The sequence below is a fragment of the Bubalus kerabau genome, chromosome X (assembly GCF_029407905.1).
Source record: "Bubalus kerabau isolate K-KA32 ecotype Philippines breed swamp buffalo chromosome X, PCC_UOA_SB_1v2, whole genome shotgun sequence".
Taxonomy (NCBI): Eukaryota; Metazoa; Chordata; class Mammalia; order Artiodactyla; family Bovidae; genus Bubalus; species Bubalus kerabau.
Genome location: NC_073647.1, coordinates 47,324,838 through 47,344,355, shown reverse-complemented (window position 1 = coordinate 47,344,355; position 19,518 = coordinate 47,324,838).

Sequence of the window (19,518 nt, the reverse complement as noted above, 5' to 3'; positions counted from 1 at the left end):
AAAACTGACCTTTTGCAGTCCTGTGGCCACTGCTGAGTTTTTCAAATTAGCTGGCATATTGAATGCAGCACTTTCACTGCATCATCTTTCAGGATTTGAAATACTCAACTGGAATTCCTTCACCTCCACTAGTTTGTTCATAGTGATGCTTTCTTAGGCCCACTTGACTTCACATTCCAGGATATCTGGCCCTAGGTGTGTGATCACACCATCATGATTATCTTGGTCATGAAGATTTTTGTTTGTACAGTTCTTCTGGGTATTCTTACCACCTCTTCTTAATATCTTCTGCTTCTGTTAGGTCCATACCATTTCTGTCCTTTTTCGAGCCTATCTTTGCATGAAATGTTCCCTTCGTATCTCGATTTTTCTTGAAGAGATGTCTAATCTTTCCCATTCCGTTGTTTTCCTTTATTTCTTTGCATTCATCACCGAGGAAGGCTTTCTTATCTCTTCTTGCTATTCTTTGGAACTCTGCATTCAGATGCTTATATCTTTCCTTTTCTCCTGTGCTTTATGCTTCTCTTCTTTTCACAACTAATTGCAAGACCCCCCGCCCCCCCACCCAGAAAGCCTTTTTGCTTTCTGGCATTTCTTTTCAATGTGGATGGTCTGGATCCCTGTCTCCTGTACAATGTCACGAACCTCCGACCATAGTTCATCAAGCACTATATCTGTCAGGTCTAGTCCCTTAAATCTATTTCTCACTTCCACTGCATAATCATAAGGGACTGGATTTACTTCATACCTGAACGGTCTAGTGGTTTTCCCTACTTTCTTCATTTTAAATCTGAATTTGGCAATAGGAGCTCATGATCTGAGCCACAGTCAGCTCCCAATCTTGTTTTGCTGACTGTATAGAGCTTCTCCATCTTTGGCTGCAAACGATATAATCAATCTGATTTCAGTGTTGACCAACTGGTGATGTCCATGTGTAGAGTCTTTTCTTGTGTTGTTGGAAGAGGGTGTTTGCTATGACCAGTGTGTTCTCTTTGGAAGACTCTATTAGCCTTTGCCCTGCTTCCTTTCATACTCCAGAGCCAAATTTTCCTGTTACTTCAGGTGTTTCTTGCCTCCCTACTTATGCGTTCCAGTCCACCATAAGGTAAAGTACAACTTTTTTGGGTGTTAGTTCTAAAAGGTCTTGTCGGTCTTCATAGAACCGTTCAACTTCAGCTTCTTCATCATTCCTTGTTGGGACATAAACTTGGATTACTGTGATATTGAATGGTTTGCCTTGGAAACAACAGAGATCATTCTATAGTTTTTAAGATTGCATCCAGCTGCTGCATTTTGGACTCTTTTGCTGACCATGATGGCTACTCCATTTCCTCTGAGGGATTCCTGCCTGCCGTAGTAGATATAATAGTCATCTGAGTTAAATTCACCCATTCCAGTCCATTTTAGTTCACTGTTTCCTAGAATTTTGATGTTCACTCTTGCCATCTCCTGTTTGACCACTTCCAATTTGTCGTGATTCATGGAATTAACATTCCAGGTTCCTATGCTATATTGCTCTTTATAGCATTGGACCTTTTTTCTGTCACCAGTCACATCCACAACTGGGTATTGTTGGTGCTTTGGCTCAATACCTTCATTCTTTCTGGAGTTATTTCTCCATCGATCTCCAGTAGCATATGGGGACCCACTGACCTGGGGAGTTCCACTTTCAGTATCCTATCATTTTTCCTTTTCTTACTATTCATGTGGATCTCAAGGCAAGAATACTGAAGTGGATTGCCCTTCCCTTCTCCAGTGGACCACATTCTGTCAGACCTCTGCACCATGACCCGGCCAACTTGGGAGGCCCCACAGGCCCTGGCTTAGTTTCATTGAGTTAGACAAGGCTGTGGTTGTAGTGTGTTTAGATTGACTAGATTTCTGTGATTCTTGTTTTAGTGTGTCTGCCCTCTGATGCCGTCTTGCCACACCTTCCTTCTTACGTGGGTTTCTCTTACTTTTGGCATGGGGTATCTCTTCACTGCTGCTCCAGCAAAGCGCAGCCACTGCTCCTTACCTTGAACGAGGTATATCTCCTCACTGCCAGCACTCCTGACCTTGATCGTGGAGTAGCTGCTCTAGTCCCTCTTGTGCCATTGCAGCCTCCACTCCATGGACATGTGGTACCAATCCTGAATTCACTAGAAAGACTGACACTGAAGCTGCAACTCCAGTACGTTGCCCACCTGATGCAAAGAACTGTCTCATTGGAAAAGATCCTGATGCTAGGAAGGAATGAAGGCCAAGGAGAAGGGGTTGAGAGAGGATGAGATGGTTGGATGGCATCGGGGATTCGATGGACTTGAGTTTCAGCGAGCTCTGGGAGTTGGTGATGGACAAGGAATCCTGGTGTGCTGCAGTCCATGGGGTTGCACACAGTCGGACACTACTGAACAGATGAAATGAACTGATTACAATAGGGAGAATGCTTAGAACACAAGTTCTTAACGTGTCTCAAAATGAAACAGAAAAGGACATTTCGTTAACACGGAAAATAAGGATGGTACGCAGCACCTATGTGTGGGTGTGTAAGTTTGAGTCTGCGTGTGTGTGTGGGTGTGTGTGTGTGTGAGATGTGGAAAGAGTTGGGGATGGATGAACAGGCAGCATGATGGAGAAGTTTGACAGGAAGCGTTTCTTTCTGTAGTGAGCTGATTCTTAGAAGGAGCTGTTAAAGGATTCAGAAATGTCTGACTCTTAGCTCTTGCTCAAGCGTGGGGGAAAGCTGAAGTTCAGAGAAGAGAAGCATGTCTAAAGTGTAGCCAAGCCTAGTTATTGGGTATATTTGGATGACTGTGAGCACATGGCCAGTCTCTGCTGTTATTTAAGAGAGGCCAAGTCAGCCCTTCGACAGTATGGTTGTTATCAAAATTGCAAATCCATGTGCCTGAATCAGAATGAGGCCCATCAAAACTAAATGTTAGAGTTTGGAACAGGGACAGATTTATTACAGATTCATACAAGGATGTGGGTGGCTCTTGCCCTAAGAACCTAAAGTTACTGAACATTTTCAGTTAAGTACATTTAAAAGCAAAAGTTAGAGAGAGTTGTGGTAAGTTGTTACAGACTTCTTGGTGGCACATCCTTTGTGCTTAAAGTTAGGTCATGGTCAGGTAATAATGTTCCTATCTATCTCTACCAGGTGAGTCTTATATTCTATCATTCTTGCCCTGTCAAGAGAGTCCAAAGTCTCAAGGCACAACTTTCACCTTGAAATGTCCCTTCCTGAAAAAGCAGAAACAGATCTCATTTGGCAGCTCCTTCAGGTCAACGTTCCCACATTCTGCCCAGCTCTCATCCTTGATGGAGCCAGGCACCCAACCCAAAAGGTCCTGTCTCATAAGGCTGTCCAAGTGAGGAGACCAGTTTTCAGAGACTGAGGCCCAGGAAGATGGCCACTGCTAGTAGGTTGCAGAGACAGGGATGGGGGAGAGATTCACCGCTCCTCAAGGCCTGGGCCAAGGCTACTGGAGGGCCTTAGTGAGGGCTCTGGAGCACTACAGGATGTCGTCCCCAGTCTATTCCCTGGGACCTCCAGCTCACCCACTGGCCCAAGGCTGGGAGATATTCAGGACATCCAAAAGAATGCCTAAATTTGCCTCTTCTATCACTTTACAGCTGATGACCACCACACCACCCTTATTTAGTCACTTCCCAAATACTCCCTTCTTGACAGTAACTGGGGGGCAGGGCACACCGTGGTGCTGGTCAATAGCTAAGCAGGACAACGAATGGTCATTCACTGACAGGTGGCTGCTTGTGAATGGGGCCATCTGAGGCACCAAGCAAGGCTGAGCTACCCCTGTTGCCTACGAACAGGGTGGATAGAAATGAAGCACATCAATGGCTAACTGCATAGGGCTGTGCTCACTCTGCTCTGTTACATTGTGAATAGAATAAGAATCATTGTAAGGATAAGGTTTGTCAAAGAAGTTCTCAAGGTGGGCTGGCTTTGACATTCTTGTTGGCTTTGACATATTAGCTAAAATATATGCGGCACATGCAATCAAGTGGCAGCTGTTGGAGGGGCATATAGATAAGCACTGTTGACTGCCATGTTGACTGGCATTCCCAGTGCATGACTGGGAATACAATGAAAAGAAAGATGTACAAAAGTTAAACAAGCATGTGAAATTAAAATCTGCAGTGGGAAAGGAGTCCGTCAAAAAGATTAAAGCACTCTAGACCCAACGTATCCTTATGGAACAGAGCAGCATGAGCACAGCCATTAGCAGGTAGCCTTTACTTTGACATATTACTCCACATCCTGTTACTAAGCATCAGGTCTTTCCCAGCAATTGGACAGTGCATCGCTCGACCCTGCCAATATGCAACCAATTATCAGTGAGATACCTGCTGGTATTTCTCCTGCTCAGCTATTGGTAAACTGCACATTGGGCCCTACCTGATGATAACTGTCAATGAGGGACCACTGGGGAAGTGATTTAGTCAAGGGACAGTGGTGCATTGGTCATGTGACCCTTACCTTTGGGTAAATTACTATTATTATTATTTTTAATCGGGAATGTTTTTCTGGTAGATGGTGTAAGTTGAGTTTCCCTACTCAATATGAGAGTTCAAGTGTCCCCAACAATATTAGTGGAGGAGACATTTATGACTTTCTTGGCTCTGATGTGTAATTTTATGGAGACGGTGTATACACCTCTGCACAACAGACTGAGGATTCACCAAGTCTTGGGGTCTCTAAAGCTCATTGAAGTAGGAAAAACATCCAAGCTGTTCTTAATTACCTTTTTCCATGTTAAGTGCTTGCTCTTAAGTTCCTTAAGACCCTCAAGAACCCCCACTAGGAAGAGAGTGAGCGAAAGATGAAATGACTAGACAACTCTGAGGAACAGATTTGGAGTGAAAAGTGTTTGGTAGAGGTTCATACAAGGATGGAGGAGGCAGGAGTGTTGAAGGGGAACATATAAGTCAAAGAATAAAGGGCACTGAAGGAAAGTCTGAGGGTCATGAGAAGAAACACCATGCCCCTGAATCACCACTCCCCAGAATCAGACACATAGAGGTGTCAGGGGTGAGAACGTTGTATCATGGCCTCCCTCAGCACCCACTAACCCATGTTGATGGGCACAGTGGTACACTGTGATGTCTAAGGTCCCCAAAGCCACCATTGGCTGGGGCAGTGCCCAGCTGACCAATCAGATTGAAGGGTGTGGCTCCTCATTTTCCTGAGAAGGTGTATATAGGGAGTTGACAGGCAGAGATTATGGGTTAGGCCATTTCATGCTATCATCATAAGGTAACCAGGAAGCCATGGTAGCCAAGAAGAGTTCCAATGTGGTGTGCTTCAGGGGTGAAAGGACAAAAGAAGACCCTTTGTCCACAGAGATACAGAGGGAATGGGAACATAAGATGACTCCATCTATGCTCCCCACGTTTTCAATTGACTTTGCTGCCCAAGACCTCTACACTGCCTTTGCCTGCCAAAAGCCCTCATCAGCCCACATTTCTTTTCATGAAGTCTCCCTCCCAACTCAGATGTTATACCCTTTCCTCAAAACTAATACCCTTCTCTTGTCTTTCAAGGCACGGAATATGACCTTGAGGGGCAGAATACCTCTAAAAGGAACCTTGAGAAAGAAAATCCGATCATATGCCACTCTGTCGAAGAAGGTAAAGAAAACAAGAAAAGCAAACTTTTTTCCATTGCTATGCACGTAAGAAACAGAATGAAAGCCGAGAAGGCAACCAAAATATGACGCAGAGTCAAAGAAGGAGGCAGAATCAAAAGAGAAGGTAAGCTCAGCCACCACAGAATGAGAGACCCTGGAGAAGTATAAGCTGGGCAGAGAGTACTGAATAGAAAAGGTCAGACAGTTTACAATTGTGTCTCCAGAGGTCTGCTTTCTTCGAAATGGCCAACCAGGAAAAGACTGACTCTCACACTAACATAGTAAACTGAAGGCTGTGATTAAAATACACATCAAATGGTGAAAAGATGATATTTGTGTGTGTGTTAATTTTCTGATGGGAAGGGAGTGAAGGAAGAAAAGAGGTGGGCACCTGAATGGGGAGGGATATGGGGTCCCAAGAGCTGCGGTAACAGACCCTCAGGTCCCAGTTAGCCAGAGAGTAGAGGTCCGACTGGGTCAGGAGTCTGCACTGAAGGTGAATAACCCTGCTTAACCATTGATCTCAGCGGCAAGGAGTTTTGGTGCAGTGTTACTGCCATTGTTTGGGGTGTGGAGTGACATTAGGGTCTAGATTGCCACAGCCCAGATGACAAGAGAGCTTCACATGGGGATGGTGAATGTCAGACTTCCCCTGAATTAGGCAGGCAGACATCACCTCCTGGCCATTTACGTCTTAATGGGCTTTGTTGCATCACTCACCTATGCTGTCAGCTAAAGTTGCTCAGGAGGCACAAAATGCAGATACAACTAAAACCCACAGTTAGCACTCCCAAAGATTAAAATAATGTTTGGAGGGATCAGACCAAAGATCAATTTGGCCACAGTTATCCTAAGAAATTTGTGGGAGCAGTGTGTTCCCAAGGTCAGGGCAGTGGAGGTGGTCCAATCCTGGTGCAGATGACTAACAGGATCACGACACACAGATAATATTTTTGACTGGGGGGCACCATGCAGATTGTGGGATCTCAGTTCCCTGACCAGGGATTGAACCGGTTCCACTTTTAGTGAAAGCATGGATTCCTAACCACTGGACAGCCAGAATAGTCAGGACAGAGACTTTTGATAAAATATTAATATAAGACTGTGTAAAAGCTGGTCTTATATTTATCACCATCCCGTAGTATTTCTAAATAACTACAGTCATAAAACATTCTTCCCCAATAAACTCTTTTGTTAGTCCAAGTTCTACAAGTTTTCGTGGTTTAACAAAAAGAGTATCGAGTATTTAATTTGGTGTTAACTTTAGTTTTGAAGTGTTTCAATAATTTTAAGGTGTAGTCAATCAAATATGGAGATATATAAGGCAGAGTCTCTACCAGAGGAATCCCGTGTGTTTTCAGAACGCATTTTTGAAACAATTAAAACAGAGTTTTACAATCAGCATCAGAAGAGTTGAGTTCAGATTTTAAGTCAATGCTATGGTATCTTTTATCTGGACTGCAGCTCCCTAGTTAATTTTTTTTTTAATTTTATTTTATTTTTAAACTTTACAACACTGTATTAGTTTTGCCAAATATCGAAATGAATCAGCCACAGGTATACCTGTGTTCCCCATCCTGAACCCTCCTCCCTCCTCCCTTCCCATACCCTCCCTCTGGCTCGTCCCAGTGCACCAGCCCCTAGCATCCAGTATTGTGCATCGAACCTGGACTGGCGACTCCTTTCATACATGATATTATACATGTTTCAATGCCATCCTCCCAAATCTCCCACCCTCTCCCTCTCCAACAGAGTCCATAAGACAGATCTATACATCAGTGTCTCTTTTGCTGTCTCGTACACAGGGTTATTGTTACCATCTTTCTAAATTCCATATATATGCCTTAGTATACTGTGTTGGTGTTTTTCTTTCTGGCTTACTTCACTCTGTATAATAGGCTCCAGTTTCATCCACCTCCTTAGAACTGATTCAAATGTATTCTTTTTTTTTTTTTTTTTTTTTTTTTTAAATTTTATTTTATTTTTAAACTTTACAACACTGTATTAGTTTTGCCAAATATCGAAATGAATCAGCCACAGGTATACCTGTGTTCCCCATCCTGAACCCTCCTCCCTCCTCCCTTCCCATACCCTCCCTCTGGCTCGTCCCAGTGCACCAGCCCCTAGCATCCAGTATTGTGCATCGAACCTGGACTGGCGACTCCTTTCATACATGATATTATACATGTTTCAATGCCATTCTCCCAAATCTTCCCACCCTCTCCCTCTCCCACAGAGTCCATAAGACTGTTCTATACATCAGTGTCTCTTTTGCTGTCTCGTACACAGGGTTATTGTTACCATCTTTCTAAATTCCATATATATGCGTTAGTATACTGTATTGGTGTTTTTCTTTCTGGCTTACTTCACTCTGTATAATAGGCTCCAGTTTCATCCACCTCATTAGAACTGATTCAAATGTATTCTTTTTAATGGCTGAGTAATACTCCATTGTGTATATGTAACACAGCTTTCTTATCCATTCATCTCCTGATGGGCATCTAGGTTGCTTCCATGTCCTGGCTATTATAAACAGTGATGCAATGAACATTGGGGTACACATGTCTCTTTCCTTTCTGGTTTCCTCAATGTGTATGTCCAGCAGTGGGATTACTGAATCAACTGATGGGCATCTAGGTTGCTTCCATGTCCTGGCTATTATAAACAGTGATGCAATGAACTTTGGGGTACACATGTCTCTTTCCTTTCTGGTTTCCTCAGTGTGTATGTCCAGCAGTGGGATTACTGAATCATAAGGCCGTTCTATTTCCAGGTTTTTAAGGAATCTCCACACTGTTCTCCATAGTGGCTATACTAGTTTGCATTCCCACCAACAGTGTAAGAGGGTTCCCTTTTCTCCACACCCTCTCCAGCATTTATTGCTTGTAGACATTTGGATAGCAGCCATTCTGACTGGCATGAAATGCTACCTCATAGTGGTTTTGATTTACATTTTTCTGATAATGAGTGATGTTGAGCATCTTTTCATGTATTTGTTAGCCATCTGTATGTCTTCTTTGGAGAAATGTCTATTTAGTTCTTTGGCCCAGTTTTTGATTGGGTCCTTTATTTTTCTGGAATTGAGCTCTTTGTGTTGCTTGTATATTCTCGAGATTAGTTGTTTGTCAGTTGCTTCATTTGCTATTATATTCTCCAATTCTGAAGGCTGCCTTTTCACCTTGCTAATAGTTTCCTTTGTTGTGCAGAAGCTTTTAAGTTTAATTAGGTCCCATTTGTTTATTTTTGCTTTTATTTCCAATTTTCTGGGAGGTGGGTCCTAGAGGGTCCTGCTGTGATGAATGTTGGAGAGTGTTTTGCCTATGTTCTCCTCTAGGAGTTTTATAGTTTCTGATCTTACATTCAGATCTTTAATCCATTTTGAGTTTCTTTTTGTGTATGGTGTTAGAAAGTGTTCTAGTTTCATTCTTTTACAAGTGGTTGACCAGTTTTCCCAGCACCACTTGTTAAAGAGATTGTCTTTAATCCATTGTATATTTTTACCTCCTTTGTCAAAGATAAGATGTCCCTATGTGCGTGGATTTATCTCTGGGCTTTCTATTTTGTTCCATTGATCAGTATTTTTGTCTTTGTGCCAGTACCATACTGTCTTGGTAACCGTTGCTTTGTAATAGAGCCTGAAGTCAGGTAGGTTGATTCCTCCAGTTCCCTTCTTCTTTCTCAAGATAGCTTTGGCTATTCGAGGTTTATTGTATTTCCATACAAATTGTGAAATTATTTGTTCTAGCTCTGTGAAGAATACCATTGGTAGCTTGATGGGGATTGCATTGAATCTATAAATTGCTTTGGGTAGTATACTCTTTTTCACTATATTGATTCTTCCAATCCATGAACATGGTATATTCCTCCATCTATTACTGTCCTCTTTGATTTCTTTCAGCAGTGTTTTATAGTTTTCTATGTATAGGTCTTTAGTTTCCTCGGTAAATATAGTCCTAAGTATTTTATTCTTTCCGTTGCAATGGTGAATGGAATTGTTTCCTTAATTTCTCTTTCTGTTTTCTCATTATTAGTGTATAGGAATGCAAGGGATTTCTGTGTGTTGATTTTATATCCTGCAACTTTACTCTAATCATTGATTAGTTCTAGTAATTTTCTGGTGGAGTCTTTAGGGTTTTCTATGTAGAGGATCATGTCATCTGCAAATAGTGAGAGTTTTACTTCTTCTTTTCCAATTTGGATTCCTTTTATTTCTTTTTCTGCTCTGATTGCTGAGGCAAAAACTTCCAAAACTGTGTTGAATAGTAATGGTGAAAGTGGGCAGCCTTGTTTTGTTCCTGACTTTAGAGGAAATGCTTTCAATTTTTCACCACTGAGGATAATGTTTGCTGTGGGTTTGTCATATATAGCTTTTATTATGTTGAGGCATGTTCCTTCTATTCCTGCTTTCTGGAGAGTTTTTATCTTAAATGGATGTGGAATTTTGTCAAAGGCTTTCTCTGCATCTATTGAGATAATCATATGGTGTTTATTTTTCAGGTTGATAATGTAGTGTATTACATTGATTGATTTGTGGATATTGAAGAATCCTTGCATCCCTGGGATAAAGCCCACTTGGTCCTGGTGTAGAATCTTTTTAATGTGTTGTTGGATTCTGATTGCTAGACTTTTGTAAAGGATTTTTGCATCTATGTTCATCAGTGATATTGGCCTGTAGTTTTCTTCTTTTGTGGGATTTTTGTCAGGTTTTGGTATTAGGGTGATGGTGGCCTCATAGAATGAGTTTGGAAGTTTACCTTCCTCTGCAATTTTCTGGAAGAGTTTGAGCAGGATAGGTGTTAGCTCTTCTCTAAATTTTTGGTAGAATTCAGCTGTGAAGCCGTCTGGACCTGGGCTTTTGTTTGCTGGAAGATATTTGATTACAGTTTCAATTTCCATGCTTGTTATGGGTCTGTTAAGATTTTCTATTTCTTCCTAGTCCAGTTTTGGAAAGTTGTACTTTTCTAAGTATTTGTCCATTTCTTCCACGTTGTCCATTTTATTGGCATATAATTGTTGATAGTATTTTCTTATGATCCTTTGTATTTCTGTGTTGTCTGTTGTGATCTCTCCATTTTCATTTCTAATTTTATTGACTTGATTTTTCTCCCTTTGTTTCTTGATGAATCTGGCTAATGCTTTGTCAATTTTATTTATCCTTTCAAAGAACGGGCTTGAGGCTTTGTTGATTTTTGCTATGGTCTCTTTTTTTTCTTTTGCATTTATTTCTGCCCTAAGTTTTAAGATTTCTTTCCTTCTACTAACCCTGGGGTTCTTCAGTTCTTCCTTTTCTAGTTGCTTTAGGTGCAGGGTTAGGTTATTTATTAAACTTTTTCTTTTTTCTTGAGGTATGACTGTATTGCTATGAACTTTCCCCTTAGGACTGCTTTTAAAGTGTCCCATAGGTTTTGGGTTGTTGTGTTTTCATTGTCATTAGTTTCTATACAAATTTTGATTTCTTTTTTGATTTCTTCTGTGATGTGCTGGTTATTCAGCAGCGTGTTGTTCAGCCTCCATATGTTGGAATTTTTAATAGTTTTTCTCCTGTAATTGAGATCTAATCTTACTGCATTGTGGTCAGAAAAGATGCTTGGAATGATTTCTATTTTTTGAATTTACCAAGTCTAGATTTATGGCCCAGGATGTAATCTATCCTGGCGAAGGTTCCATGTGGGCTTGAGAAAAAGGTGAATTTCGTTGTTTTGGGATGAAATGTCCTGTAGATATCAATTAGGTCTAACTGGTCTATTGTATCGTTTAAAGTTTGTGTTTCCTTGTTAATTTTCTGTTTAGTTGATCTATCCATAGGTGTGAGTGGGGTATTAAAGTCTCCCACTATTATTGTGTTATTGTTAATTTCTCTTTTCATACTTGTTAGCATTTGTCTTACATATTGCGGCACTCCCTTGTTGGGTGCATATATATTTATAATTGTTATATCTTCTTCTTAGATTGATCCTTTGATCATTATGTAGTGAACATCTTTGTCTCTTTTCACAGCCTTTGTTTTAAAGTCTATTTTATCTGATATAAGTATTGCTACTCCTGCTTTCTGTTGGTCCCTATTTGCATGGAAAATCTTTTTCCAGCCCTTCACTTTCAGTCTGTATGTGTCCCCTGTTTTGAGGTGGGTCTCTTGTAGACAACATATGTAGGGATCTTGTTTTTGTATCCATTTAGCCAGTCTTTGTCTTTTGGTTGGGGCATTCAACCCATTTACGTTTAAGGTAATTACTGATAAGTATGATCCCGTTGCCATTTACTTTATTGTTTTGGGTTCGATTTTATACACCATTTTTGTGTTTCCTGTCTAGAGAATATCCTTTAGTATTTGTTGCAGAGCTGGTTAGGTGGTGCTGAATTCGCTCAGCTTTTGCTTGTCTGAAAAGCGTTTGATTTCTCCTTCATATTTGAATGAGATCCTTGCTGGGTACAATAATCTGGCCTGTAGGTTATTTTCATTCCTCGCTTTAAGTATGTCATGCCATTCCCTCCTGCTTGAAGAGTTTCTATTGAAAGATCAGCTGTTATCCTTATGGGAATTCCCTTGTGTGTTATTTGTTGTTTTTCCCTTGCTGCTTTTCATAATTGTTCTTTGTGTTTGATCTTTGTTAATTTGATTAATATGTGTCTTGGGGTGTTTCGCCTTGGGTTTATCCTGTTTAGGACTCTCTGGTTTTCTTGGACATGGGTGATTATTTCCTTCCCCATTTTAGGGAAGTTTTCAACTATTAACTCTTCAAGTATTTTCTCATGGTCTTTCTTTTAGTCTTCTTCTTCTGGGACCCCTATGATTCGAATGTTGTAGTGTTTACTATTGTCCTGGAGGTCTCTGAGATTGTCTTCATTTCTGTTAATTTGTTTTTCTTTTATCCTCTCGGATTCTTTTATTTCTACCATTCTATCTTCAAATTCGCTAATGCTATCTTCTGCCTCTGTTATTCTACTATTTGTTGCCTCCAGAGTTTTTAAATTTCATTTATTGCATTTTCATTATATATTGACTCTTTTATTTCTTCTAGGTCCTTGTTAAACCTTTCTTGCATCTTCTCAATCTTTGTCTCCAGGCTATTTGTCTGTGATTCCATTTTGATTTCAAGATTTTGGATCAATTTCACTATCATTATTCGGAATTCTTTATCAGGTAGATCCCTATCTCTTCCTCTTTTGTTTGGTTTGGTGGGCATTTATCGTGCTCCTTTATCTGCTGGGTATTCGTCTGTCTCTTCATCTTGTTTAAATTGCTGAGTTTGCGGGGTCCTTTCTGTATTCTGGCAGTTTGTGGACTTCTCTTCATTTTCGTGTTTCCTCGCTCTTTTGGGGTTTGTACAGGTGGCTTGTCAAGGTTTCCTGGTTAGGGAATCTTGTGTCGGAGTTCTGGTGGTTGGAGCTGTATTTCTTCTCTCTGTAGTGCAATGAAATATCCAGTAATGAGTTATGGGATGTCTATGGTTTTGCGGTGACTTTGGGCTGCCTGTATCTTGGAGCTCAGGGCTGTGTTCCTTGTTGCTGGAGAGTTTGCTTGGTATCTCTTGCCCTGAAACTTGTTGGCCCTTGTGTGGTGCTTGGTTTCAGTGCAGGTATGGAGGCATTTGATGAGCTCCTGTCAATTAATGTCTCTTGGAGTCAGGAGCTCCCTGGAGTCAGGGTTTGAACTTAAGCCTCCTGCTTCCAGTTATCAGTCTTATTTTTACAGTAGTTTCATAGCTTCTCCTTCTATACAGCACCATTGATAAAACATCTACGTTAAAGATGAAAAGTTTCTCTACCGTGAGGGTCACGCAGAGAGGTTCACAGCATTATATGGAGAAAAGAAGAGGGAGGAGGGAGTTAGAGATGTCCTGAATGAGATGAGGTGGAATCACTAGAGGAGAGTGTGGGCTATCCTGTAATCTCTTCCTTATGTGCACTCCTCAACTGGTCCACTCAGAGTTGTTCACGGAATTATACAGAGAAGAGAAGAAGGAGGAAGTTGACAGACGTGGCCAGGACGATAAAAGAGGGGAGTGAAAAGGAGGGAGACAGATCCAGCCAGTAATCAGTTCCTTACGTGTTCTCCACCATATGGAACACACAGAAAATCACAGAGTTGGGTAGAGTGTAGAGGGTTTAGGGAGGAGACACAGCGGACCTGGTGGAGAAAAAGGAGAGTCCAAAGGGAGAGAGAGCAGTTAAGCCAGTAATCTCGCTCCCTAGTGATAAATGGGTACTGAAGATTGGGTTCTTAAAGGTACAAAATTGGTAACAAATACATAAAAACAAAATTTAAAAATGTAGAGTAGAGCTTAAATTTCAAAAATATGATGTTAAAGAAAAGAAGAAGGAAAAGAAAGAGAGAAAAAATGAACAAACATAAACAAACAAAGTCGTGAAAATTATAAAGGAAATATAGGTACAAAATTGATAACAAATACCAAAAAGCATAAATTAAAAATCTAGAGTAGCATTTGGAATTTCAGATATATAATGATATTTAAAAGAAGAAGAAAAATAAATAGAGAACAAGAAAAAGAGAAAATAAAAATGGGTCACAGAAGTTATAAAAAAAAAACTATAGGTACAAAATTGATAACAAATACCAAAAAGCTAAAATTAAAAATCTACAGTAGAGTTTGGAATTTCAAAAATACAATGTTAAAGAAAAGAAGGAAAAAAAAAGGTAATATATATATATATATATGAAATTTGATTTAAAAAAATGTGTCTTCTTTTTTTTTTTTCAAAGTAAATGATTATCAAAGTGAAAATTAAAGGAATAATAGGGGACTTAAATTTAAAAAAAAATAATAAAAAAAAAGGAAATAAAGAATGATCATAAAAATAGTAAAAATATATCTAGGACTTTCTCTGGTTTTGTTGTGAGTATTGCGGGTTCAGTTCATTTTTGGCTAGTTCCTTGGTCCGACTTATATTTCTCAAGATCTATAGGCCCCTTCCTATATAGTTGGTACTAACCACAGGGTTTTAATCTATTGCCTGTAGCTTCCAAGGCAGTTCCCTCTGTTATAGCTTCTTCTGTTTGCCGGTCTCTTCAGTGTCTGGTTTCTGCTCTGATACAAAGGGGATGGTGGAGGACACCTTTTTTTTAGGCTCACTTATTCAGTCGCGCTGAGAGGAGGTAGGGAGGGATGCTGCAAACAAATAACACTGGCGTGTGCTCACAGTGCCTCAGCCACACTGGGTGTGCCCCCCATTCACAGCGCATGTAGCCTCCCTGCCCACTCTGCTCAGGCTCTAGGTTGCTCCGCCGGGAACCATCCGTGGCCAGCCCTGGGCTGCCTGCACTTCCAGGTCCAAGCCGCTCAGGTTCAGGCACTCGGGTAGTGCTCAGAGGTGCAGACTCTCAGTAGGGCCTGCGTTTTGTGCCCTTCCCAAATCCCAGCAGCTCAGGTCATGAGGTGTTTGGTGCATGCGATTGCTGCGACTTATCGCCTCCCCGCCGCTCGGTTATCTAGGTGTGCACCGGCGCACCTTCTCAGGCAAATGTTGACCGTCCAGACCCCCAAGAAGTTTTAGTTAGCAAAGAAGACTGCTTACGGTTTTATAGATAATGTCTCTCTGGGGCTGCGATTGTCCCCTTCCAGCTCTGGCTGCCTATCACTGGAGGGGGATGGGCTGCCGCCTGCTATCTCTGTTCAGTCCTTTGTTCCATGCATGGGCCTGGCAGTGTCTTAGGTTAGGGCTGGCTTTTCACGTTGTAGATATCCCACAGTCTGGTTTGCTAGCCCAAATTATTTCACTCAGATAGCGCTCGGGGTATTCAGGCCAGATCCTTGTGATGCAGTCTGTGCCGTGCCTCCCTGACCAGCCCCCACTTGCTAATGGCAGATGTAGGCCTCTGCGCTGCTTCTTCACTGGGGCAGTAACCGTAGGGCTCACAATGTGCGGGTTTTAATAGTTTATTTATTTTTCCTCCCTGTTATGTTGCCCTCTGTGCTTCCAAGGCTCGGCACAGATTCGGCAGTGAGGTTTCCTGGTGTTTGGAAACTTCTCTCTTTTTAAGACTCCCCTCCCGGGACGGAAGTTCATCCATTCCTCTTTTGTCTCTTTCTTTGTCTTTTATATTTTTTCTTACCTCCTTTAGAAGACTTGGGTTGTTTTTCTGGGTGCCTAACATCCTCTGCCAGCATTCAGAAGATGTTTTGTGGAATTTACTCGTTGTTTAAATGTTCTTTTGATAAATTTGAGGGGGAGAAAGTGTTCTCCCCTTCCTATTCCTCTGCCATCTTAGCTCCTCCTCCTCTTTATGACTGACTCCTTTCCCACCTCAGATTTTTTTTTCACATGCTTGTTTAACTTTTGTATATCATTCTTTTCATTGTATTCCCAGGCATGCCAGTCAGCAGTGCTTATCTATATGCCCCTCCAACAGCTGCAACATGATTGCATGTGCCGCACATATTATAGCAAATATTTCAAAGCCATAAAGAATGTCAAAGCTAGCCCACCTTGAGAACTACTTTGACAAACCTTAACCTCACAGTGATTCTTATTCTATTCACAATGTAACAGAGCAGAGTGAGCACAGCCCTATGGAGCTAACCATTGATGTGCTTCATTTCAACCCACCCTGTTCCTAGGCAACAGGTGTAGCTCAGCCTTACTTGGTGCCTCAGATGGCCCCTTCACAAGAAGCCAACTGTCAATGAGTGACCATTCGTTGTCCTGCTCAGCTATTGATCAGCATCACAGTGGGCCCTGCCCCCAGTTACGCTCAAGAAGGTAGTCTTGGGGAAGTGATTAAGTAAGGATGGTGTGGTGGTCATCAGCTGGAAAGTGAGAGAAGAGGCAGATTCATGCATTCTTTTGGAGGGCCTGGAGATCACCCAGCCTTGGGCCAGTGGGTGAGCTGCAGGTTCCAGGGTTAAGACTAGGGATGACATCCTGTAGTGTTCCAGAGCCCTCACTAAGGCCCTCTAGTAGCCTTGGCCGAGGCCTTGAGGAGCGGTGAACCTCTCCCCCATCCCTGTCTCTGCAACCTACTAGCAGTGGCCATCTTCCTGGGCCTCAGTCTCTGAGAACTGGTCTCCTCAATTGGAAAGCCTGAGGAGTCAGGACCTGTTGGGTTGGGTGCTTGGCTCCATCAAGGATGAGAGCTGGGCAGAATGTGGGAACCTTGCCCTGAAGGAGCTGCCAAATGAGATCTGTTTCTGCTTATCCAAGATGGGAAATTTCAAGGTGAAAGTTCTGCCTTGAGACTTTGCCCTCTCATGACAGGGCAATAATGATAAAAAACAACATTCATCTGGTAGAGATATATAGGAACATTATTACCTGACCATGACCTAACTTTAAGCACAAAGATGTGACAGCAAGAATTCTGTAACAACTTACCACAACTGTCTCTGAAATTTATTTTAAATGTACTTAACTGAAAACCTTCAGTGACTTTGAGTTCTTAGGGCAAGAGCCACGCATATCGTTGTATGGATCTGTAAAAAGCCTTTTCCTGTTCCAACTCTAACATGTCGTTTTGATGGGCCTCATTCTGCATCAAGCACATGGATTTACAATTTTGATAACAACCATACGGTGGAAGGGCTGACTTGGCCTCTCTTAAACAACAGCAGAGACTGGCCAAGTGCTCACAGCCATCCATAACATACCCACTGACTAGGCTTGGCTAAATTTTAGCCATGCTTCTCTCCTCTGAACTTCAGGTTTCCCCCACGCTAGAGCAAGCGCTAAGAGTCAGACATTTCTGACTCCTTCAACAGCTCCTTCTAAGAATCTGCTCACTACAGAAAGAAACACTTCTTGCCAAAATGCTCCATCATGCTGTCTGTTCATCCATCCCACATCTTTCCCATCTCACTCACACAGACACACACACACACGCACATATACACAAACTTACACACACACATAGTTGCTGTGAACCCTCCTTATCTTCCATGTTAACAAAATATCTTTTTCTGTTCCATTTTAAGACACTTTAAGAACTTGTGTTCAAAGCATTCTCCCTATTGCAATCAGTTCATTTCAATTGTTCAGTTGTGTCCGACTGTGTGAAACCCCATGGACTACAGCACACCAGGATTCCTTGTCCATCACCAAATTCCAGAGCTTGCTGAAACTCAAGTCCATGGAATCCCCGATGGCATCCAAACATCTCATCCTCTCTCATCCCCTTCTCCTTGGCCGTCATTTCTTCCTAGCATCAGGATCTTTCCCAATGAGACAGTTCTTTGCATCAGGTGGACCAAGTACTGGAGTTGCAGCTTCATTGTCAGTCCTTCTAGTGAATAATCAGGACTGATACCACACGTCCATGGAGTGCTGGTTGCATGGGCACAGGAGGGACTAGAGGAGCTACTCCACGTTCAAGGTCAGGAGTGGTGGCAGTGAGGAGATATACCTCGTCCAAGGTGAGGAGCACTGGCTGCACTTTGCTGGAGCAGCCTTGAAGAGATACCCCATGTCCAAGGTAAGGAGAAACCCACGTAAGATGGTAGGTGTTGCAAGACGGCATCAAAGGGCAGACACACTGAAACAAGAATCACAGAAATTTAGTCAATCGAATCACACTAGAGCCACAGCCTTATCTAACTCAATGAGACTAAGCCTGGCCCTGTAGGGCCTCCCACGTTGGTTGGGTCATGGTGAAGAGGTCTGACTGTATGTGGTCCACTGGGAAGGGAAGGGCAAACCACTTCAGTATTCTTGCCTTGAGATCCGCATGAGCAGTATGAAATGGCAAAATGATAGGATACTGAAAGAGGAGCTCCCCAGGTTAGTAGGTGCCCAATATGCTACTGGAGATCGGTGGAGAAATAACTCCAGAAAGAATGAAGGGATTGAGCCAAAGCAAAAACAATACACATTTGTGGATCTGACTGGTGACAGAAGAAAGGTCCAGTGCTAGAAAGAGCAATACAGCATAGGAATATGGAAAGTTAAGTCCATGAATCAAGGCAAATTGGAGGTGGTCAAACAGGAGATGGCAAGAGTAAACGTCAACATTCTAGGAATCAATGAACTAAAATGGACTAGAATGGGTGAACTTAACTCAGATGACCATTATATCTACTAGAGTGGGCAGAAATCCCTCAGAACAAATGGATTAGCCATCAGGTCAACAAAAGATTCCACAATGCAGTAGCTGGATGCAATCTCAAAAACTATAGAATGATCTCTGTTCGTTTCCAAGGCAAACCATTCAATATCACAGTAATCCAAGTCTATGCCCCAAAAAGTAAGGATGGAGAACCTGAGGTTGAATGGTTCTATGAAGACCGACAAGACCTTTTAGAACTAACACCCAAAAAAGGTGTCCTTTACGTTATAGTGGACTAGAATGCAAAAGTAGGAAGTCAAGAAACACCTGGAGTAACAGGAAAATTTGGCTCTGGAGTATGGAATGAAGCAGGGCAAAGGCTAATAGAGTTTTGCAAAGAGAACACACTGGTCATAGCAAACACCCTCTTCCAACAACACAAGAAAAGACTCTACACAAGGACATCACCAGATGGTCAACACTGAAATCAGATTGATTATATCACTTGCAGCCAAAGATGGAGAAGGTCTATACAGTCAGCAAAACAAGACTGGGAGCTGACTCTGGCACAGATCATGAGCTCCTTATTACCAAATTCAGATTTAAATTGGAGAAAGTAAGGGAAACCACTAGACCATTCAGGTATGACATAAATCCAATTCCTTATGATTATACAGTGGAAGTGAGAAATAGATTTAAGGGATTAGACCTGACAGTGTGCCTGATGAACTATGGACGGAGCTCCGTGACATTGTACAGGAGACAGGAATCAAGACCATCCCCATGGAAAAGAAATGCCAAAAACAAAAGGGCTGTTTGGGGAGGCCTTACAAATAGTTGTGAAAAGAAGAAAAGCAGAAAGCACAGGAAAAAAGGAAAGATATAAGC